This window comes from Macaca nemestrina, chromosome 9, assembly GCF_043159975.1.
Source record: "Macaca nemestrina isolate mMacNem1 chromosome 9, mMacNem.hap1, whole genome shotgun sequence".
Lineage (NCBI taxonomy): Eukaryota > Metazoa > Chordata > Mammalia > Primates > Cercopithecidae > Macaca > Macaca nemestrina.
This window is the reverse complement of record NC_092133.1, coordinates 10272152-10295763: the sequence shown is the minus strand read 5'-3', so window position 1 is coordinate 10295763 and position 23612 is coordinate 10272152. Positions and strand designations below refer to the sequence as shown.

General features: G+C 48.6%; 1 long non-coding RNA gene across 5 annotated transcripts in view; it reads right to left on the bottom strand.

Annotated features, from left to right (window-relative positions):
• Window positions 1-6046: 6046 nt before the first annotated feature.
• The window catches only part of LOC105470046 (uncharacterized), a 31985-nt gene continuing 14419 nt past the window's right edge, over window positions 6047-23612 (bottom strand). Inside the window, exons 4-8 of one of the 5 annotated variants that reach the window (XR_011607591.1) lie at window positions 21900-22330; window positions 20795-20872; window positions 12537-12599; window positions 10430-10544; window positions 7565-7583 (exon numbers count right to left, since the gene is read on the bottom strand). This is a non-coding gene — a long non-coding RNA (uncharacterized lncRNA). Of the gene's footprint in view, window positions 6266-6304; window positions 6660-7564; window positions 7584-10429; window positions 10545-12536; window positions 12600-17532; window positions 18068-20794; window positions 20889-21899; window positions 22331-23612 lie in introns of those variants that run through there. The other 4 variants (XR_011607592.1, XR_011607593.1, XR_003015561.2 and 1 more) reach the window with 4 other exon arrangements.

The window sequence follows — 23612 nt, the reverse complement described above, 5'->3', positions numbered from 1 at the left end:
GCAGGGGCGATCTAGGCCATAGCTGCTCACTGCCGTGTGCTTTTGGTCAACATGGGTGAATCTTGTCTCCCTAAATAAAGTTTGTCATTCTGAGGCAGAGAACATGTCAAAACCCCCAATACCATAGAGATGTTCCCCTGAAAGTGTGTGCAGATTGACGTGTGTACACACATAGCTATTTTTCTGGGGATGGGGAGGTCGTTCACAGCCCTCACCAGCTTCTCACATAAAAAAGTAAAGCCCCAGAGCCCCACTGCTCTGGATGATGCTTCCTCCATGAACAATCTGGGGTCTTAAAGGGACCAGAAATTCCTCCTCCCAGTGCTTCAAGATCACCTAACAAGACAGACATGCTTGAACAAGGCAGCCCGGCTTCTCAACGCTTGCTGTGACAATGAGGCTGAGGAGCGGGAAATGGAGAATGGGAGGTTCTCATCAGGTTACAGGAAGGGGCCAGGAAGAATGGATGTGGTTCCCAGGACCAGGGTGAGCCGTGAGCTGATTGACCTCAGACCAGAGCAAAGGCCGAGGCTGTGCATGTGTGTGCATGTCGGGGATGGGGGCAAGAACACCCCATCCTCACATGTACCGCCCTCACCCAGTGCCATACATGGCTGCCTCTGCCCCAGCTCAGCCTAGAGCGGGAGCCTAGGCTCTGTTGGAGAATGTGCACCAAGAAGACCCAGGCCCTTTGTGTCCCTAGAAGGAACGGAGAGGCCCTTCCCGTGTCTTACACTCAAGGATTCCTGGCTCCTGAGAGCACAACCCCAGAATGCCTTCCAGGGCTGGGAAAGGTACCACTGCTAGTTCATACAGGATGTGGAGCTGGGAGCTGGTGCAGTGAAAGGTTCGTGCGATGGTCTCCTGCCTGTTTCGGTGCATCTTTGGCTCTGCCTTGGACAGTGTCTTAGACTCAGTATTCTTATTTTAAAGTGGGCCTGAGAAGAAATCCTACCCAGCTTTCACTCATAGTTGTTGTGAGAATTAACTAACAATAATAAATATACATGTGTGTGTGTGTTTACAATTACAGATTGTCATTGTAAAGTCCTAAGCAAGCATCCCCTGCTAGTATTTCCCTTAACAATTCCATTGCGTAGACTTCAGTCACTGGGAGATCTGACTGCTGTGGTCACACGTCTCAGGATCGAACGGCAGATGGGTGCAGAGTGGTCAGTGACGGGATCAGGACTTGCAGAACCCTGGATTGTGTTGTGAATCTTCTGCATGGCTCAATTCCTTCCTGTATTGCTCTATTGCTTGCTTTAGAATTTAGCACACTGAGCCCTTCATGAATGCCATTCCACGCTGAGCCTTTGAAAGTACAGGTCCGGGATCCTGGGCTCTCGGTCTAGAAAATTCTCTGATCTAAAATGCCAACTGGGATGGAAGCCTTTGGGTCTCCCTGTGCCCATGCTTCTTTCTAGCCACCCTGGGCCTGCAGATGCAGGCAGAGAGAGCTTCGCAGAGGAGGAGGTGGAAGGAGGATTGCTGGGAAGCAGGCACTGTGCCTAGCACCTCTCAGGATACATCCCCCACAGGGCTCTAAATGGGGAACAGCGCTGTGCCTGTTCACCAAGGACAGAGCTTTCCTTAGCAGGGTGTGCACTTGCTTGAGGTCTCAGAGGTGCTGAGTGCAGCAGGCTGGGAGCCAGGTCTTCTGACTTGAAGGTCTGTGCCTTTCCTCCTTTACAACCTGTTGCCCTCTGTCTTCTCCCTGCCCCCTCCCTGATCCAACCCAGTCCCTCAGCTGCAGCTGAGTTTCAACCAGGGATGCCTTCCATTTCTTTAATATCCTTCCTTGGTGTTAGCCTTGATCCATGTTGAAAAGGATATGCAGGCTGCATCTGGGCTCTGTGGGAAAGCGTCTGCCTTGGGCTTGGGGAGGAAGAGGTGCCTGGCATTCCATCCCTTCCCTAGACTCTTTATCCCACAAACACCTATGCGACAGTCCCAGGTGCTGTTCAAGGTGCTGTCGTGGCCAAAGAGGGACAGGTTAGCAATGTGCAGTGATGCTCAACTCGGTGCTCTGCTGTCACGCCTGTGTGAACGCAGTGGTCACAGGCCAGGCATCTCCTGCAGCAGTGGAGGTAGCCAGGGCAAGGCCCTGAGTGTGACTCTAGCCAGGGATCCAGTGGGAGAGTCAGTGGCATCTGCTTCCTTCTAAGCCGAATTGTTTAAATGCCTCCACTTGCCCCTCCGTCCTTCCTCAGTCTCAAATGACCCTGGAGGGTATTGGTGGCAAGAGCGCCCTGCAGGCAGAGTCTTCACCCAGGGCATGGTTGGCTGCCATGCTGAGAAGGAGCCTAGGGCATGGGACAAGGGCCTGAGTATGAGAATGACTGTGGGCCCTAGGAAGGAGGGACAGGCGAGCCTCCCCGACCTCATAGCTCCCCAAGCACCTGCCACCCCCCGACCCCCGTAAGCCTGCCAGGTAAGACACAGCATACCCAGTCACATTTGAATTTCAGTTAAACAACAAATACAATCTTCCCGTATAAAGTGTGTCCCCAATATTTTCACTTACTAAATCTGACAACCCTACACTCTTGCCAAAGGAACTCTGGGCTCCAAAGCCAGAAGGGCTTAGGGCCTCAGCCTCCCACTCTTCATGGAAACTGAGAAAGCTCCAACAAGGAGGAGGGAGGAGGGCCAGGCCTGCCAGCTCTGCAGAGAGAGGCACTATCAGTGTAGTAAGTTAACAGTTACAGATGTAGGCTCAGAAGCTCGACTGCTGGGTTCAAATCCCAGCTCCAGCGCTCACTAGCTGGGAGACCTTACAGAAGTGGCCTAACGTTCTGAGCCTCAGCTTTTCCATCCACAGAATGGGAATGAAGGGATATCTCTCACCTTTCAGGGCTGTTGTGAGTCTGTTCATGCAGACAGTGCATAGTCATCTTGTCCAGATCCTACATGGCAGTGATCTGCATGGGCAGTGGTGGTTGTTGCTGTGTCATTTTTGGATGAGTCTGGGGAGGGGGCCTGGGTCATGGCTTCTGGTCCAACCTCCGTCATGAGCTTGCAGGATTTCCTTGGGCTGGTCCCGCCTATCCATTAGGGCTACAATTGTCTATGTGTACAGAGCAGGTTGGACTCAGTTCATTGCAAATTTATTAATTTATTATTTATTTATTTATTTATTGGAGACAGAGTCTCACTCTGTTGCCCAGGCCGGAGTGCAGTGGTGCGATCCCGGCTCACTGCAACCTCTGCCTCCTGGGTTCAAGAGATTCTTCTGCCTCAGCTTCCCAAGTAGCTGGGATTACAGGTGTAGGCAACCATGCCCAGCTAATTCTGTATATTTAGTAGAGACGGGGTTTCACCATGTTAGCCAGGCTGATCTCAAACTCCCAACCTCAGGTGATCCGCCCGCCTTGGCCTCCCAAAGTGCTGGGATTACAGGCATGAGCCACTGCGCCTGGCCTATTTATTTATTTTTGAGACAGTGTCTCACTCTGTTGCCCAGGCTGGAGTGCAATGGCGCAATCCCGGCTCACTGCAACCTTTGCCTCCTGAGTTCAAGAGATTCTTCTGCCTCAGCCTCCCAAGTAGCTGGGATTACAGGCGCATGCCACCATGCCCGGTTAATTTTTGTATTTTTGTATTTTTTTTTTCTAGAAGAGACAGAGTTTCACCATGTTGGCCAGGCTGGTCTCAAACTCCTGACCTCAGGTGATCCATCCACCTCCCAAAGTGCTGAGATCGCTGAGATTACAGGTGTGAGCCACCATGCCTGGCCTCATTACAAAATTAAAAGAAGTGTTTTATTTGAGTAACAGAACCATTCTTCAAAAGAGAGTTCACAAAGAACCCCAGCAGATAGACGGCTGGGTGTGGTGGCTCATGCCTATAACCACAGCACTTTGGGAGGCTGAGGTGGGCAGATCACCTGCGCTCAGGAGTTGGAGACCAGCCTGGCCAACGTGGTGAAACCCTGTCTCTACTAAACATATAAAAAAGTAGCTAGGCGTGGTGGTGTGCGCCTGTAATCCCAGCTACTGGGGAGGCTGAGGCAGGAGAATGGCTTGAACCCAGGAGGTGGAGGTTGCAGTGAGCCAAGATCACACCACTGCACTCCAGCCTGGGTGACTCCGTCTCAAAAAAAAAAAAAAAAGAACAGAACCCTGGGAGACGGAGATTAAACAAGCAGAAACAGATAGAGATTAAACAAGCAAAAGCAGATAGAGATTAAACAAACAGAGCTGCTGGGGTTCAGGGTTGGGTGTGTGTGTGTGTGTGTGTGTGTGTGTGTGTGTTATGGGAGGGGCTCTGGGTTAGGCCCCTGCCCTCCTCACCTGGTCCATCCTGTGGGCATCCTCTAGGTGAGGCCAGAGGAGCTCCTTGCTGCTAGGGTATACAGGCAGAAACCTCTAGGAGTGGAAGCTCAGCCCAGCGGCTGGGAGGCTGTGGCACCTCCCGTCCACATGGCAGGCCAGGCTGAGGTGGCCTGGCTACACGGTGGGGCTCCCACTCTCTGACAAGGGAAGCAGTTTGTTCATTGTCCGGGTGGCACTTGGGTCCCAGAGGACCTGAGAGAGGGGGAAGGCTTTGTTCTCTTCGTTGCCTGAGGATGGAACAGCCATCTCTCACTCAGGGCCTTCTAGGTTCTTGTTTAACTAATCCTTCCTTAAACTCCATTCCCAGATACTGAAGTCCACACTCGGGTCCCCATTTTGCAGACGGGCAGGTTGAGGCCCAGCGGGGGCACATGCTTGGGCCACACGTAGCCAGGAAGGGCTGAATGAGAACCTGCTGCCATCTTGGTGGTGGTGATGTGGGACCCTGAGGGGTCATTTGAATAGTCCCAGGGCTTGATTAATGGGGGCTAGACTGGGGGCTCAGTCTCTCACTTTAGATGCTGGGGAAGGAGGCCCATAGAACTTCAGCGACTTGCCCGGCTCACACCGCAGGCCAGAGCCAGCAAAGGTCCCATGCATCTCCCCAGGTTGAGTCAGTGACACCCACTCAGTCGGCAGATAGCACCTTGAGAAAAAATGATGTCTTCTTCTGCACCTTTTCCTGCCTGTAAATGGGCCTTTGTTAAAAGCTCTGCCCTGTAAAACATGCAAGACACCTGCCCTATGTCCAAATTTCTTGCATTTCCTTTTCCTTCCCCTCCCCTACTCTGTCCCTGCATCAGGACTTGGACATCTTCTAGGTCAAGTCTACCTGTCATTGGTGATGGGTAAGGGTTACCGGTTGATGGGGTGACTCCTTGATCTTTATTTAGGCCAGTTAACCCAAGAAAATCAGACCTTGCTAGTGACAGAGGAGCCCCTCCCTGGCTTTCCAGTTGGCCTCAGCGGTGCTGCTAGTGAAGGTGGTGAGACGGATGGATGGCCGGGTTATCTGTTTAATCCCCACTGCTGCCATTTGACTGTAATGGGGCCAGGTGGAAAGAGTCAGGTGTCATCATTCAACCATTTATGCAGTGAATATTTACTGGGCACCTACTCTGTGCCAGTTTCTTGGCTGGACAGATATACTCATGAGTCAATCATGAACTGTCCTGTGAGGAGCTCACAGTCTAGAGAGACAGACATGCAGGTATCAGAAAATAACCCCAGCCAAATGTGGCAGAAGCAGGACACACGTGGTGGTGTGGGCATAGAGAGATGAGAGAATGTTCAGGTTTAAAAACATCCACATTATTTTTGCCTTTTGTAAGGCCAAACGGGGAGAAGGTGACAGAAGGGACGAAGATGCCCCAACCTGGAACAAGTCGATCATTTTAAAATTTCATTGCTGAACCCAACATAATTCAGACCTCACATCTGGCAAATGCATCAGTTCATTAGAACACAAAAATACACTATCAAACAGACAATCAAATTTCATGTAAAATAAGCTTCAGCATTAAAACGGTTCCTGGTGTTTTATGTGTGTGACTCGGTGGGCAGATACATTTCTTGCTACTAGAGCAAGACTGATTTGTGTGAAGGCTCCCGTCACCAAATCACTCGGAAGGTTGGGAGATAAAATGTCGCTTAGGATAATGTAATTGGCCTTAAGGTACAGGAGTTGAATTATTTTCAGTGATTTATAATCTGGAAATTAAAGACTCACTCATTTTCTAATTTAATTCCATCTTCAATGGAAAAATGTTCACTCTGATCTAAATTGGCGAGTAATGTTGCTAATTCAAATGCAGATGTAATTTCGATTCTGGTAGCAGTTTGCAGTGATTGACGGGTCTCCAAAGAATCATTACGATCCTTATCTCCCAATCTCACAAATTCCCCGGCAGTTGTGATAATAACTTCGGCTAAGGAGAAAAGGGAAAAAAATAAATTCTCGCCTGCCCTGTCGGTCTGGGGCTTGCCTTTTGCAGGATGTGAATTGTGGTTTCTTTTGCATCTACAGCGTTTGAGACAATACTGACGCTTCCTTACCAAATTTGGTGGTGGCACACTGCAGGTTGAGTTGTTCACCAGTGGTTTTTGCTCTACAATATGAATGAAATGGGCCTGGGATAAGTTATTCTCGGTTCACAGTTAATTAGCTGGGATTTTACACCACATTTGGTACAATTCATTGGTAAGTCTTAACTACCCAGGGACAGGCAGACAATGATTAGCCATAATCACGCAGGCTTTGCCCTCCGTCTCGCGGCTGTCACGTGGATAGCCCATGGTGATGTGTCTTCATCTCGGTAGACCCTAAGAAGTCAGGATTGGAGAAATTATGAGGTCACTCTGGCTGTGTGAGAAATGGCCGGGTCAGAGCGATGGTTGCCTGCATCATCTGTTTGCACAGCAAGGGGGCGGCAGCTGGGCTGAGTCACAGCCTTGGTCCACTGTGCACGTGAACACTCCTGACCTGGCCGAGCAATGGCTCTGGCTACTTCTAAGCAGAATAGATTTCTTTGGCTGACAGCTATTTGGATTAAAGTAAAGCCATCAGATTCTGAAAGTTGATGGATTCCAAACAGTTTAAACAATCACATAAAGATTTGGGGCAAGTTGTGTTGATTTCTAGGATGGCTACAGAGTGTGAGTGAGGAGTAGGATGTGTTGGAAATAAGCCGGCCTCACCTGCCAGCACTAGCTCTCACCCCTCGTGAGCATTGCCTCTGCATAAGGTTTTATAGCAGAGTGTATTGATTTATAGCCTATATTAAGTCTCTGGGGGCACACGGTCGTGGTTGTACAACTTTGGGGAATGAAGGAAATGAGTCTCATTTGGGAAGGGGAAAGGAGTAATTTTGATTTGGATTAAGAATAAAAGCAAAAAGCTTTTACAAAACACTTACGGCTATTTTATAGTATTTTTAAAGTTTGTTGTGTGTATCAAGCTATGGGGCAAAGACTGCTTATGTCACTCACATCTGTGCTTTTGCCTTATTTTTGGACACACTGCTGACCTGTGTTTTCCAGCCTTCCTGGCTTCTTTGATGGAGACTTCTGACTAAGTTTTGACCAGAAGAATGTGATCATGTATCTCTTCTAGGCCTGGCCCATAAAAACCTCCTATGCATGATCCTTGCTCTCTTGCCACCCGCTGAATAAATGGAAGAACTCAGAGGACTCTTCCTTTTATCTCCAAGTACTCCTTGAAGCTTTACCTGAACTAGAAAGACACTCCTGTTGGGTTAAACCATGGAGATTTGAGGGTTTGTTATTTAAGCAGCTAAGGTTAGTCATCCCAGTACAAGCTATATCCAACACAGTGGTATAAGGAATCGATTTCCTGATTTCCCCAGTCTCCCAGCTAATTATTTGTATTTCACATTTGGAACTGCCAATGACCAAGCATAGGCTGATCTCTGCATGATCCATAGATTCATGAACAGCACTCCCATTTTGCCTTCAATCACCATGGCCTGGAAGATGATCACTAGTAAATGGGAAAGCATTTTGGTTTCACACATATATGGGCAGCTCACTAATACTGCATTTATATCAAGAACAAAGGCTAGCAAACATGCTTTCAATTTCAAGAAAGGCATTTTCACTTAAATGTGAAGACTCATTGAGACATGGTGTATGTCTTTGATGATTGTTTTCCCAGTTGTAGATTTAGCCAGCGTTAGTCTTAACCACATTAGGTGTGATGGACAAAGACAGCTGGATGGAGATCAGTCACCTTTCCTCCCCCATCTTCTAGTGGTGTCTTTCCCTAACCTCTTTACACATAACTATTTAACATGTGTTGGAAGAATTATCTGCTGAAGGTCTTGTTGATGTGCTATGCTTTCATCCAGCTGAAGGAATCTCAGAGATGATGGCATGAACTCAGAGAATAGATTCCCTGCTGCTGTTTCATAGAAGCATCAAGGAAGTTCGTGTAACTGAAATTCATTGAGATATGTGGTACATTGTTGGCACATGGTACATCAGTCTTGCTCCTACCTACTTCTGGCCTCAGTGTTCATCTTACCCTCAGTGTCTTTTGCTTTCCTGCTCCAAAAATCCTCATTCCCTGGGTGTTCACTGGATAAACCAAGCACATTCTCACCTCCTTGCTTTGTTCATGTTACTTGCTCTGTCTGGAAGGACTGTCCCAGACTATGCAGCATCTTTGGAACACAGACCCAAATCATCTCGCAAGTTTCAGCTCAAGCGTGAGTTCATCCTTTAAACCTTTTCTGCCCAACTCTCCTCCCACCCATGGAAGACCTAATTTTCTCTTTTGTTGGACTGCCTTGTCACAGCACCTAGGATTTTGGGCTCCAGTTTGTTTGCTCATCTTTCTCCCTCTACCCTGAGTTCAGAGGACAGGATGGTGATCTAATTGTCATTGCCATATTATTCATATTATTATTATCACCACCAGTTATTTTACAGAAATATCCATGATACTTCATTCATGCTGCACCTGAGGGAATGAGCAGCCTAGTTCCTGGCTAATTTCTGCCTTCAACCCTAAGTATTGAGAGTCCTTTTTATTGTGATGCCAGGCCACTAGCATGCCACCACCTGAGTGTCCTCTTCTGATAGGTAGTGATAGATGGTGCTGTTGCTTCAGTTTGTGGCAGACCGTCGCTGGACACAGAGCTGCTCACGGATAGGCATTTGGGTAGCTCTTCTGTAAATCACCAGGATCACCTGATGCCAACAGGGGTGACAGAACCCAACTGTGCTGTCACTCTCAATGCACCTAATTCCCTTAAGCCATTCACCTAAAAACCTTTGGTTCAGAGTTCTACAGGCTAATGACACAACATGTACATAAGTATTTCCTTTTGTGTGTTTCAGATTTTTTACTTTTAATTTCATTAAGTGCCCTCTTGTTCCTGTATCACCAGTGAGTACAGAGAGACACCTATTCACCTGCTCTTGGGCAGTCATCTAAGTGCACGAGTATCCTCTACGTGACCCTCTTTTAGACTAAATGCTTAATCTTTTTAACTTCTCCTGGTATGGCCATCCCCTTGAGGAGTTTTGGCTCTGGAACTTCAGGAGCAATCCTGTAGTCTATTTGCTCAGCTTATTGTTTCTTGATGGTAATACTGGTAACAACTACCAATTATCAACTGCTGACGACAGGCTAGGTGCTGCATTAAGTGGTTGGCATGCATTTTCTCATTTGATCCTCATAACCAATGCTACATGTTAAAAACTACCACCTCCACTTGATATATAGAAGAACTAAAGCCCAGAAGGGTCAAGTCCAAGGTCACATGGCCAAGCAGCATCGAAGGCTGCGTTTAACCCAGACCTGTACTATGTTCCCACCACACTGGCACCATCTGGCTCCCAGCCTGGAGGCTCTCTGAGGGTAGCACCAGGGCCTGCATTTGTACCTCCCCCATGGAGCCTGGCTCGGACCTGACAATTGAATGAAAGAATGGCTAGAACCAATTCTGCATTCTCAGTGTCCAAATGCTAAAGTTTTAAGTATAAGTAGGTGTTATTTTTGTTAAGTCCTTGTATTAGTCAGGATATTCCAGAGAAATAGAACCAGTAGGGTGTGCGTGTGCTTTTGTGTGTGTGTGTGTGTATAGGATAAGATTTATTTTAAGGAAGTGGCTCACAATTATGGAGGCTAGCAAGTTAAAAAACTGCAGGGTATACCAGCAGGTTGAAGACCCAGGGGAAACTGATGTTGCAGTTCAAGTCCAAAGATAATCACATCCACTCTAGAATTCCCTGTTGCTCAGAAGATGTCGTCTTTCGTTCTATTCAGGCCTTCAACTGATTGGACGGGGCTCACCCACATTATGGAGGGCATCTGCTTTACTCAAAGTCCACCAGTTAAAATGTTCATCTCATCCTAAACACCCTCACACTCACATCCAGAATAGTGTTTGACCATATATCTGGGCACCGTGGCCCAGGTATGTTGGCACATAAAATGAACCATTGCAGCCCTCTTTCTCTGTTTTGAGGAAGACAATCATGGAGGTATTTGGGGATTTACACAGCACAGTGTCATTATCTACAGTGGGCTCTGGAGTCTGCATTTGAATCCTAATTCATTTACTTACCATGAGACTTTAGAAAAGTAGCTCAACCTCCCTCCTTCACTGGAAATAAGAAGTGCTGGGAGAAGTAACACCCCCGGCTGATGGGAGGAAATGGGAACGCGCATGGAAATGTGCCCTGAACGTGTTAATGCATGAAGCTCAGGAAATGATCTGGATTTACTATTTTCTGCTTGGACCCCACCAGAATGGTGTTTCCAGCCAGGAATTCCCAATGATGTGGCTGTCTTGGGTACCATGGGCAGCTCTCCTTTAGTGGACATCACATTGGCCTCCCTGACCATGGCCAAAGCAAATAGATCATGGGCAGCCAGAGAGTGGCCTAAAGTCGGGTTGAGTGATGCAGAGCAGGCCCGGGCAGGGTGCATCCTCACAGGCGATGCTTCAGAGGCAGCACTTTAGGAGCGGAGCATGTGGACACCACCTGGTGGCTTGCACTACTTATTTCTTTTTCTGAAAAACCTTGGCTCAGGTTTTGAGTTCCTGAGCACGTTGTGTATTAACTTATTTGATCTATGAGGTCAGTAGCATTCTTCTCATCTTAAACATGGGGAGAAGAGAGATTGACTCACCTGCCGAGGCCACATACTGGCAAGCAGCGGGGCCCAGGCTTGACCCCAGGATGTCTAACACAAGAAGCCACGTTCCCGAACACTACTCTCCACTGCCACCAGGGGCTGTCATGTGACCAGGCCCTTCTTAGAAAACCAGAACCTAAGAGGGCTCTATGACTTGTTACCTCAACACTCCCCCCAGAGTGGTTCCCAGACTCCCCTGTGTCACCTTGGGGCGGGGGTCCCTTTCCCTCCCAGAGCCTCACTTTCCCCATCTGTCTAATGGGAATTCTCCCTGTGTGGCCCTCCTTGAACTCTGGGATTTCCTCTGGCTCTGAAGCTGTCTCTTCTATTGTCCTGGCCCCAGGCAGCAACTTGCATTGCTCAGCAAGAGTAGATGTACTCCCGAAGAATGGAGAGCTGACAGTTGCCGGCAGGTTGTAAGGACTGATTTTTGCCCCACTTCAATCCCCCTGCCTATTCCACTTTCCAACCCCTCCAGAAAGTTCCATGCCAGGCAGCCTGGTTACCCAGGCTGGGCTGGGCTGGATGCTTGGGTGTGACCCCCACAGGGACTCCCTATTCTTTCTGGCTGTCCATAAAGGTGGCAGCATTACTGCCTGTTTCAGCATGTCCAGCCAGCCACGTGGAAAAACATACAGCCTGAGGCAGGAAGGAATTGGGGGCTGGGAGAAGGGGTGAACAGGTATTCTAATCTTGCAGTTGCTGTCCTGAGGTGCAGGTGGTGACAGTTTGTGTGCACTCTCCTGGGGCCAGGGCAAGCTGTCCATGATCCACTTGCTTTGGAAACATGGTCAGGCGGCCCAGTGTCATGTCCACTAAAGGCAAGTATTGTGCCTGCACCATCAGCTGGACTGCAAAAAAACCCAAAGCCAGGATACCGCTAAACGCCAGGTTGGGAGGCAGAGAAAGGAAGGTGACCAGCAGCTCCCCGACTGTCACGTGACAGGGATGTGCTGGGGGCTTCCTGACCACTCTCCCAACAGCCCACGAGAGTTCCCACTTTGCAGTTGTGGCAACTAAGTCTCAGAGCCATTAGGCAACTTGCCACAAAACCACACAGCTAGCCAGCCTCAGAGCTGGCCAGTCCTAGAGCCACACCCCAGAGCCCTGCTGATCTTACCAGGCTCCCCTAATGGGACGGAACCACACAAAAGCTCAGGGAAGACGACCCCTGGGAACCTGCCCTGCCTCTCTGGGGCAAGCTGGGGAGGGACCATCAGTGGGCCTGGCTTTGGGGGTCTCTGACAGGCTGGACCGCAGAGCTGATAAGCTGTGTGCTCATCTCCCTAAAAGTACCGTCTCCCTGGCCATTTAGGAATTCCCTCGGACTTTGTAGCAGAGCTGCCTGGTCGGGCCTTGCCGACTTCCTCTGCAGTCCCAGAGCTCCAGAGTCTTAGTGAGGAGACTCTCCATCAGCAGAGGGTGAACCCTCCAAAAGACATGCTGCAGGGCACCATGACAAATCCCCTCCCAGATGAACTCGGCTCCCTCGGAGTCCGGTTCTTTATGGGAGCTGCTCAGTCAGGACCAACCTCCCTCCAGGGAACGTCTCAGAAGACAGATGCTATCAAAAGATGTGGCCAAGCAGGACAACACTGAAAGGAGAACATAAAAGTTTTCTAGTTTACTTATTAGTACAATATGTAATTGGATAGAAGGAACAGCTTTTAAGAATTTGTCTTACCATAATGACTATAATTTTTTAGAGATTGAAAATGAATCTGACTAGAAAATACCATTAAACTACCAAGTTGCTTAAAATTTAAAGGGTAATTCACATATAATGCTTTTATTTAATAGCCCAATTTACAAAACGTCTAAAATTAATGCAGATCTTTTCAGGACAAAATCAGCCGTAACTGCACCAACTAATTTTTGCTCATTTGAACTGAATTATTAATAAGAGAGAAATATACCATATGTTCCCCAAAGAGCTGGATACATTTATTTCAAATAAAAGCACTGTGTTTGGTGGAATATAAGAGGTTTAAATGCTTTCAGAGAAATGGGTTACTTATATACAGATTTAATAGAGTATAAATCAAGCAGCGTAATTAAGGCCACAGCTGCTTCCAAACCCAAGGCCGGCAGCTTTGGCTTCTCATGTTCCTTTATCACCTGCATGGCTTTCGGGAGCAATCATTTGTGCTCATGGAATAATACCAGTTCATCAATGACCTGGCGCTTTATGCCATATAGAAAAGGAATTTTATCGCAGGTGTAGGTCATAGCCATTGACTTCATCTATTTCTTTTCTAAAAAATATTTCTTGAGGACCTACTGTGTGTCAAGCAGTGAACTTGTCTCTGAACAAAATGGCCCTGGATGTTTTCCTCATTCCCTGTCTCTCTTTTCTTTTCTCTCTCCCTCTTTCCCTTCCTCTCCTTCTCTCCTCCCTTCCTTCCTTCTTTCCCTCCTCTGTCTGTCTCCCTCCCTCCCTGCCTTCCTTCCTTCCTCTTCTCCCCTCCCTCCCTCCCCTCCCCTCCCTCCCTCCCCTCCCCTCCCTCCCTCCCCTCCCCTCCCTCCCTCCCCTCCCCTCCCTCCTTCTTTCCCTTCTTTCCCTTCTTTCCCTCTCTCCCTCATCCTCCCTCTCTCCCTTCTTTTTCTCTTTCCTTTTCCTCCTTTCTTCCTTTCTTTCTTCTCTCTCTCTTTTCTTCCTTTCTTCCCTCCAATTATCCCTCATACTGCAAACTCGGGACTTGGGAGTTGAAGTTCAACGTGTGACTGACCCCTGGCCCACATCGTGGGCATGGGTGGATGTTGCTGAGTGTGATGCAAGTTAGAAGACCCTAATCTCTACCTCCTCTTGCTTTAGGAGACTGACTGCTTCCAGAATTAGAGCATCTCACAGCAGACTGTCAGGGAGGAACCTGCATCTCATAAATAGAGGGGCTCAAGATGGGCCTTCTGACCCTTCAAATGCCCCATTTTACAGCACATGCTAACATTTCTCTTTGTATTGGTTTGTAGCACTTGAATTGAATTCATGAGACTGCAGCACATCTTGGAATACCTCACTGCATCCAGAGGTTGTCAGCACATGAGGTTGTCAGCCCTGGGGTCTCTGCTTGGTGCCAGCTGGTTCCCAGGGGTTCTGCATGGAGATTTCTTTGCCCCTCCTGCCTTGATGGCATGGGCTGGCTCGCAGGCCTCTGCACCAGGGCTACGCCCACCATACATCTGTTTGTTCTGTTCTTGGTTTCATTTCTGCTTTCACTCCCTGGCTTCACTGGAAACCACATATGGGCAGGCAGGTATCTGTGGGAGTAGCAGTACTATTCCAGTGCTGTCACAGTGGCCAGCCCCATAGAGGTGCTCAAACCCTGAGGGCAGGGTGCACACATGAATAAGTGAGTGAATGGTTTCTGAAAGGCTGACGTTTGAGGCATTTGCTGGATTTCTGGCCTGGCATGCCTTTGCTTACTTTGGTGATAACTTTATGGCAAGCAAGGTTTAATTCAGGAGATCGTGCTTGTTTCCTGGCAATCCTGTGGGCAGACAGACTCTGGGAACTGTGGGCCCAGAAAGTCAGGTGTGTGTGTTTCAACAGCGGGAGCAGCCCGTCTGAAAGTCCAAGTACTTGCATGTTAAATTGCATCTCAGAGGGAGGTTTTTGTTTTAATGGAAGCAGTTATCCAACTAGCAGGCTTCAAATGGAAATAGCAGCTCTCTCTACATAATGAGTGAGGGACACTTTCATTAATAGCACCTCTAGGATTTTAATGACAGTGGCTTTGGTTTCTGGCCATCTGATGACTACTCAAGCTATTGTTTTGGGGATGCAGGGACATGCAAACCTGCTGGAGTCAGCATGGACACAATGGGCATCTCAGAGGTGTTATAATTTGTGAGTTTTCTAAGCCTCATGCCTGTACCTCATTTATGTTTCAGGGCAAGCGCTCTACCCTGCAGCGGGGGATGAAACCTCTCCATTGTCTCTTCTATTATGGTGCAAACTTGGGGTAGAATTTCCAACCGGTTAGAGAGCAGCAGCAGAGCTTCCCATATGTACACAGATGCTGCTTTGTTACCGTGGCTGTGCCCTGTAGAAGGCTGGCCTGTCTTTGCCCTCCTGGGCTCTGGGGGGTGCTGTTCAGTAGCCTCACAGCCCCTGTAGGTGCAGTGCTGGGCTGGCTCCCTGTGGCCTGGCTCTGATGTGCCAGGAAGCCATTTCTCTTGATGCAGGACTATTCCTGTGGCAGTGAAGGTGGCAGGTGGGAACTGGGCTGCCACTAGGATGATGCCACTCACACAGTTTTGTGTTGAAGGCTGAGGGTAGGAAGGGAGGGAGAACGTGAAGTGCCCACTGTCTGGGGGAGCCAGGCATGTGAGAACTTGGGAACGTTAATGCGCCATGTACCCTGCAGGCAGGGAGGGTGCAAAGGGCAGGGGGAGCCCCTGAGGGGCAGCCCTCCAGTGTAGGAGGTGAGCAAGCCAAAGGGAGGCAGGCCAGGATGGGGCGCAGTTTACGGGCCCTAGTCCCCACTCCCAGCCCAGTTGATTGCATTTCCCTGTGCTGTGCCCAGCTCTGGATGGAGCTAGAGGCCCAGTCTGGGTTCTCCTCCTCAAGGCTTTGGTGCCAGCAGTGTCATTCAGTTCCAAAGAGGGCCGAAGAGGCATGGCCAGGAGAAGCCCCCATCCTCCAAGCAGACTCCTCCGTGCAGTCCCTGCTCTTCCACCACCATAAGACAGCTCAGGGGCCACCATGCTGTCACCCCAGGGGCTCCTTGGGAGGAACTAAAAACCTTCCCAGGCCTGGTCTCCCCGTTCCTACTGCCAAGCCACCTGCTTTCTGGAATATGGTGGGGAAAAGGGGTGCTGTTTCAGTTACAGGAGGCGTGGGGGTGCCAGACCTCAGCATCCTTCCTCCTAGCTGGGCCGAGGTCTCTGCTTTGGGCTTGGATTTGGATCCTGTTGAGACCTTGTGAACCGAACTGGTTACTTACCCACCATATGCCTGTCAAACCTTCATGTGGTGGGCTAAATCCCAGGAGCCAGCCTGGTGGTGCCTGCTCCTCCTGGCCTGGCTCTCCTGCCCTAATCCTCCCTTCCCCATCAACCCTGACCCCTCAGTCCCTGGCCAGGTTTCTCTTTCTTCTTCTCTGCTGCCTCCTCCATTGGAGATGCCTCCATTCCCCTGGGATCCTGGTTCCTTCAGATCTCGGTTCCTTGCTTCCTCAGGAAGCCCCCAACTCTACTGCCAGGGAAAATCTCCCCATTATCAGGACTGGGTACCTCCCCTTCTCAGACACTGTCTTTCTGCCCTTCCTTCCTTCCTTCCTTCATACCTTCCTTTCTTTTGATGGAGTCTTGCTCTGTTGCCCAGGCTGAAGTGCAGTGGAGCAATCTCAGCTCACTGCAACCTCTGCCTCCTGGATTCAAGTGATTCTCCTGCCTCAACCTCCTGAGTAGCTGGGATTTCAGGGATGTGCCACCACACCTGGCTAATTTGTTTTGTTTTGTTTTGTTTGTATTTTTAGTAGAGATGGGGTTTCATCATGTTGGTCAGGATGGTCTCAAACTCCTGACCTCATGATCTGCCTGCCTCGGCCTCCCAAAGTGCTGGGATTACAGGCATGATCCATGCCTGGCCCTTATTTTTCTGTTGGGTTTTTCCTCTAGGAGAGTAGACACTGGGCACTTCCCCAGATGCACACATTGGGTTCCGGGAACCGTGTTGAACCTGCTGGCCTTTTCCATTCCCTGGACTCTACCGCTGGGAAGCTGATCAGGGTTGTGCTACTTCCTTGCCATCTTCCCCTCTCACTGGACTGACTGTAAGCCCCACTGTATCATCCAGGTCTGCTGTGAACAAGCTGTTGAATTAGCAGATAAAGGAGGAGTATGTGCATAGGTCATGTATGGGCTGGGAGTTGAAATGCTCCCATCAGGATGAGGGTATCCTTCCCGTGCCACCTGGGCTGCCCGGAGGACCAGCCTTGATAGCGCTGTGTTTCCTCTGCCTCCTGCCCTCAAGATGCAAATTAGACTGACTTCAGCTGGGACAAGCTGGGAGGAGGTGTGTAATGAGCCACTCTCAGGTACTCAACCTCTGGATAGATCCATCTGTTTAATTAATTATAATCTAACTACCTGAAGTAGAAGAGGAAGCTATGGGCTCCACACGGGCCAGGTCCTTTAACCCATGAACTTTGATCCTGGCCCCTGAGGTCAGCCATCAGCTCCTCATCCTGCAGTCTGCCCAATGCTTAATTACCCAATTAACCCGTCATTTTATAGCTGGGTGGTTTAAGGGACTATGTAAGAAGAACCTGGGACGCTGGGGCCACAGCCTTTGGTTATGGTCCTGTGGTTCTAATGCACGAATTAAATATCTGTCTCTTCTAAAAGTCAGTGCGTGATTTATTGGAAAATTGGTAGAAACAGCCCTTGGGGGACTGTGCTCAAAATCTGGCTTAAAAGGGTGGCTGCTGGCTGTGACTCTTTGATTTCCTCTATCCTATTGAATGTCATTAGCCCCCTTTCATGTAAAATAAATGTTTGAATCCAGCTCATGGAGGGCTTATTTATTCATTTCGTTCCCTTCACTGCACACTGTCATTATTTCTCTGTTGATTCTCCTCTCTCGGAGAATAGAAACTCAGCCCTTCCCTTCGAGGCACATATTTGGGATTCAGATAATGTGAAGGCTCCGTGAGCTTGTCCCCTCTGCCCCCCTTACTCAGACGCTGCAGGTTGTGAATTTCAATCCTGGTAAATCATATGTGACTCGACGATGGAAAGGACTCGGTGTTATTTTATTTGTGATTTGTTGTTACTTATTTATTGGGAAGTGGCCTTTCCCCAAAAGGAGCACAATATGGAGAAAAACAAAAGGGGGATGGGATTCATCCTCTCAGCTGACGTGAAGAAAGCCACTGTCACCATTTTCAAATAACGAGGGAGCACATGGCCCTCATAAATCATGTGCTTATTAAAACATGCTGCTCTAAATCCGAGAGATGTGAGGGCCTGGACTGGGACTTCTCCTTGGCCACCTGACCTTCCTCCGACCTTTAATTGTTGAGTAGAAGGTACCCAGAAAGCCCATTCATTTAGCAATCTATTGTGGGCATAAGAAAAGCAACCCATTTAAGATACAACCTAAGAGAGCTCACAAGAGGATGACTAAGATGGAAGGGATTGCCTTGTAGGCAGTGAGGTCCCTGACACTGGTAGTAATCAAGCTGATTTCACTGGGAGCAAATAGGACATACTGGGATTCAAGTTATGGAAGGAAATTTGGATCCGCTGAAAGAAAAGTTTCACCTACTTCTGTGCATCTGAGAGCCTAAGGCCCAAATAATTCACATTTACAAAGTGCAAACTTTTGTCAGCTTTGTTTTCCCAAAGAGCTGAAAAGCCAGATGGGTTGGGAGACGATTTCCCAAGCCCAGGCTGCAAGCTCCTCACTCATGAGTACTTTGCCTTTGCAGAATTTACTCAACCCACAGCTGTGCAGCCTCTACAGCCTGCAAGCTGCTTTCACACCCAGCCTCTCTCCCTGACTTCTTTCCTTCCTTTTATTTCCTCATCCCAACCCCTGAAACTCCTGTTTTACAGTTAAGAAAACTGAGGCTTAGAGAAGTTAAGCGACCAGCTCAAGGTCATCACACTAGCAGGTAGCAGAGCAGAACTGGGATTCTGAAACCTTTGCTCCTCAGGTTGTCCCATGTCCAATCCGCAGCACAGTACCTCATACACAGGAGGTGCTTTATAAAAGCCCAACAAATTAGTGAACCAGTGCACGTGACCCGGACAGGAACACCATGGGGGATCATTTTGCCTGGCTCACGCTCCCTAACATCTTCATTTCCATCTCAGACCACCAGACACCCAGCTCTTCCAGCACAGGGTCTGCAAGGCAGCCAGATCTCAGAGGCTCCTACATTTGTTGACTCAGTTAGAATGAATGTGAAGCCAGCAGAGTTGGAATTAAGAGCCTGCCCTCTGGAGGCAAACAGTCTGGGTTTATGTCCCAGTCACCTCATCACACCATGCCTCAGCTTCCTCTTCTATCAAATGGGCTAATACTAGTTCCTGCAGCACCAGGCTCTTGTGAGGCTTGGATAAGTTACTGCATTCAGAGTGTGTGGAACGTGCTCGGCACATGGAAAGCGCTGTGTGTGTGTAAACTGTTGCTGTGAGCACTCACTGCTGACTTACTCCCTGGAGCACTGAAGTGGATTTCCTGGAAAAAGAAGCTGCTGTGTTTGGTGACAATCCTTTTCAAGAGTAGTCCACTGGCCCAGGCTTATGAAACCGTGGGAGGTCAAGGAAGTCCTACTTTCAGGATTAGGAGCCACGATAACCGTGGTGTTAGACCGAAGTGTAAATTACCAGTAAGTCACCTCTGGGTGAAGATTGGAAGGGTTCATTTAGGGCTAAAATACAGTGACCTCTCCAGACTGGGTTCCATCCACAGCCTTCAACCTAGCCTCCCCTCCCTCTCCTGCCCTTCTTTAGATCTTCGCTACTCAGAAGACACAGTGGTCATTGGGGTTTTCATATCCAAGCAGCTCTCTCTCTTGCTTTAAACCTTCAGTGGCTCCCTATTGCCCCCAAGGATAAAGCCCAAACCCTGCCCATAGCTTTTTCAGCCCTGCGTGATTTGGCCTGGTCTGTCTCTCCAACCTCCTATCTGACTACTCTCTTCCTTGCTTTAACCCACTTTGGCCACACTGAGCCTCCTTCACTTCCTCACTGTTGGTCTTTTCTGCTGAGGGCCTTTACACAGGCGACCTCCTAGTACCAGAGCAACCCTTTGCCCCACTCTTATAGCTGGTTCTTCCTCGTTTTTTACTTCTAAACCTAAAAGTGACTTCCTCAATGAATATTCCTGACTGCAATAGGCTCTCCCACTCTCTCCTCTCGCTATTTCTGCCCATTGTTTGATTTATCCTTAGTACATATCAAATTTAGGGGGTGCTCTCCCCCGCTAAAAGGTGAACTCCTCAAGCGCAAGGCACCTTTGCCTTACCCACCAGGATACTTCTGGGGCTTAACCCACAGCACATGGTATGCAAGCAGAAGCTTCTGTCGAATGCACTTCAGTGCATGGATTTTGGGACACCTAATTTCATCTCTTGGTTGTTTTTCAAATTTTTCTGAGCATTAAAGTTGTTGAGTAAATATTCTCTGGATAAGCAAGGTGTCGCTAGAGTAATGAAAATATGTTGGCTATAGTATTGTCATATGAGTGGGAGTAACTGGTATGGCAGACACCATGTCCCCTGGGGCATACATTCTCACAGTTCTCTGCAGCAGCAAAGGACGCTGTCTCTCTGCTTCTAGGCCTGAGAGTTTTCTCTGGCACAGGAAAGCTCTCAGCCCATATTTGGGAGTATGCTCAGTTCATGTTCAGGAGCCTAGAAGTGCCAGAGCTTTAACTGCCCTAGGCATGACCTTCAACCCACAAGGGTTGGAATCCGATAAGTAAACACCCCAGCCTGCTTGCCTGTTGGTAGGATAATTCCGGGGTGCATGGCACACAGTTCCTCTGAGTGTTCCAGCTGGACTGTGCCCTAATTGCCCATGGCAGTTGCCCATGGAATGTGCTCGACACATGGAAAGCACCGCGTGTGTGTAAACTGTTGCTGTGAGCACTCACTGCTGACTTACTCCCTGGAGCACTGAAGTGGATTTCCTGGAAAATGAAGCTGCTGTGTTTGATGACAATCCTTTTCAAGGGTAGTCCACTGGCCCAGGTTTATGAAACCGTAGGAGGTCAAGGCAGTACCCTGCTCATTAACATCCCTGACTGTTTTTTCCCCTTCTTGTCATCACTTACCAAACGATCAAGCTCCTGCTTCCTGAGGTCCTCTCCCAAATAATCGATCTGCAGCCGATCCGTTGTCTCAGGGCCTGCCTTCAGGGAATACAAACTAAGATATGGTGACAAAACTTTAGAAATACTGTCAAAGCAGCATTTTTACTTTGCATGTAGTATCTGCTGTTGTCTAAGAATTTGTGTCCCCCAAAATTGCTATGTTGAAACCTGTCTCCAATGCAACGGTATTGAGAGGTGGGTCATTTAGGACATGATCAGATTATGAGGGCAGAACTCTCATCAATGGGATCAGTGCCCTTATAAAGAGGCCCAAGGAGGCTTGTCCATCCCTTGTACCACGCGAGGACAGGTGGAAGGTTCCATCTATGAGGAACAGGCCCTCGCCCAACACCGAGTCTGCTGGGACCTTCATCTTCGACTTCCCAGCATCCAGAGCTGTGGGCAATAACTTTGTTTATAAATTACCCCGTCTAAGGTATTGTGTTATAGCAGCCCAAATGGACTAAGACAGTTTGTATTTTTCAAAGCACTTTTGGATACATTAACTTAAGCATCATAGATAACTTAAGCTTTACATCACCACATTAATATATGTTCTTACATTTTATGTTACTACAATGAGGACTAAGCAGGGCAGATATTATTTTCCTCTGACAGATGAGGAAAGCCAGGAACAGAGAGGGCAAAGCTTTTAATTTAAGTCACAGAGCAAGAGAGCGGGGCAGAGGAGGCCTGGTGTCCTTGCCACCGCACTCGTTGCCTTAACTTTTGGTCATTCCAAGCCCTGCCTGGTCTGTTCTTTTCAAAAAAGAGAGCAGAATGGCTGGGAATTTGATATTGTCACCCATTAGGTATTTTTTCTCTTGAATGCCACGCTTTGAATTGACTTGCTTCTTATCCATCACGCCCCAATCCCCAACTTCCAAAAGGAAGGGTGTGTTAGTAGGAGATTATAACTCATCTTAATTGAGGGCCAGGTACTATGGTCATTGCTTTATGTCTTATGGACTTAACATCAGTCCTATTAGGTAGATGGTAAAAAACCCTATTTTGTAGAAAAGGCTGCATCAAAAGTATCTAACAATGGTTGGCATGCAGGGAGTACCTGATAAGCAGTCATTGAATGAATTGAATGAGGTTGGAGAGATTAAGTTGCTTTCTCAAGTCACACAGCCAACTGGTGGAGTCTAGCTCATCGCCAGTCCCAGGAACTTTCCTGGCAAGGTGTAACCCCCACCACCCCTTTCTTGGGGTCTGTCTTCTTTGTCGTCAGTGCCGCATATGGGTACAGAGTGGTGTTCACTTGGCATCCATGGACTGAAGGAAATCTCACACTTCCCCAGTGAGGCCCTAAGTCTCTGAGTGACTAGCTTGTCTGCGGCTGCTCCCAAGTGTCACCAGCCATCCATCCACAGGGGCTCATCGCAGCCTCACTGGGTGGACACAGGCAGGTGGACACTCCATTCCACTTCACTCCACGTGTCATCCCTATGTGGGTGCTGCCCCCATGATCCACCATCCTGACCACCCAGTGACCTGCAAAAAAAGAGACACACATGGCTGCTTAGAATCATGATGGCCCAGCCGGCCCCGATCTCCTTTTTAAAGCATGACAGCTGACAGCTTGCTTCCTCCACCTGCACTGCCAAGGAGCAATGAGACCTGCTATCAGGCCAGAGGAATTCGCTGCACAGAGAGTGACCCCAGGACCCAGGAAGGCATCTCCAAGAAGAGCCTGGTGAAGCTGACCCTGTCATTCTGCATCCTTAAGTCAGTGAAGGCACAGGCAGCTGTGACCCCCAGAGCCCACACATGTATCTGTGACTGAGGCTGTTACAGCTGTTAAATGTGGGACATTTCCTTCAACTCAAAAAAAAAAAAAAAAAAAATGTACTGAAGACCTCAAGACACAGAATAAAAAATGGCCCAGGCTTTTGACAAGCGGCTAAGGAGAAGAGGACAGTGAGGGGAGGTTGTCCATTGATATCTGTGGCCCACATGAGGTGCTTTGCCAGGGCATTCTCCATTCAGCTGGTCGGCTTCAGCTGTCTTGAGTATGACATGTCACAAGTACCAGAGATGCATGGACAAGCAAGCCCTGGTCCCTGCACTTATGGAGCTCAGGGTCCTATGTGAAAGGCAAATGAACGAACAAGCAACCAGACTTGAATGAGAAAGGTCAAGGAATTCACTGGACAGGGCCCTCCTAATCCTTGCCAAGCCTGGAGGGGAGGGGGGTGTCCTGGGAGATGGGACATGAAAGATAGGATTCTATTGGGAGAGCAGGAGTTAGCTAGCCAAAGAAGGGAGATCCCAAGTTAACAGGGGCTATATTCCAGCTTGACAGGGGTAAGGAGTTTTAATTTAACCCTCATAACAATCTTAGGGCAACAGGGTCTATTACCACCCCCCACTTTTTTTTTATTATTATTATTATACTTTAAGTTCTGGGGCAGATGTGCAAAACGTGCAGGTTTGTTACGTAGGCATAAATGTGCCATGTTGGTTTGCTGCACCCATCAACCCATCACCTACATTAGGTATTTCTCCTAATGCTATCCCTCCCCTAGCCCCCCACCCCCCCAACAGGCCCCGATGTGTGATGTTCCCCTCCCTGTGTCCATGTGTTCTCGTTGTTCAACTTCCCTTATGAGTAAGAACATGTGGTGGTTGGTTTTCTGTTATTATGTTAATTTGCTGAGAATGATGGTTTCCAGCTTCATCCATGTCCCTACAAAGGACATGAACTCATCCTTTTTTATGGCTGCATAGTATTCCATGGTGTATATGTGCCACATTTTCTTTATCCAGTCTATCA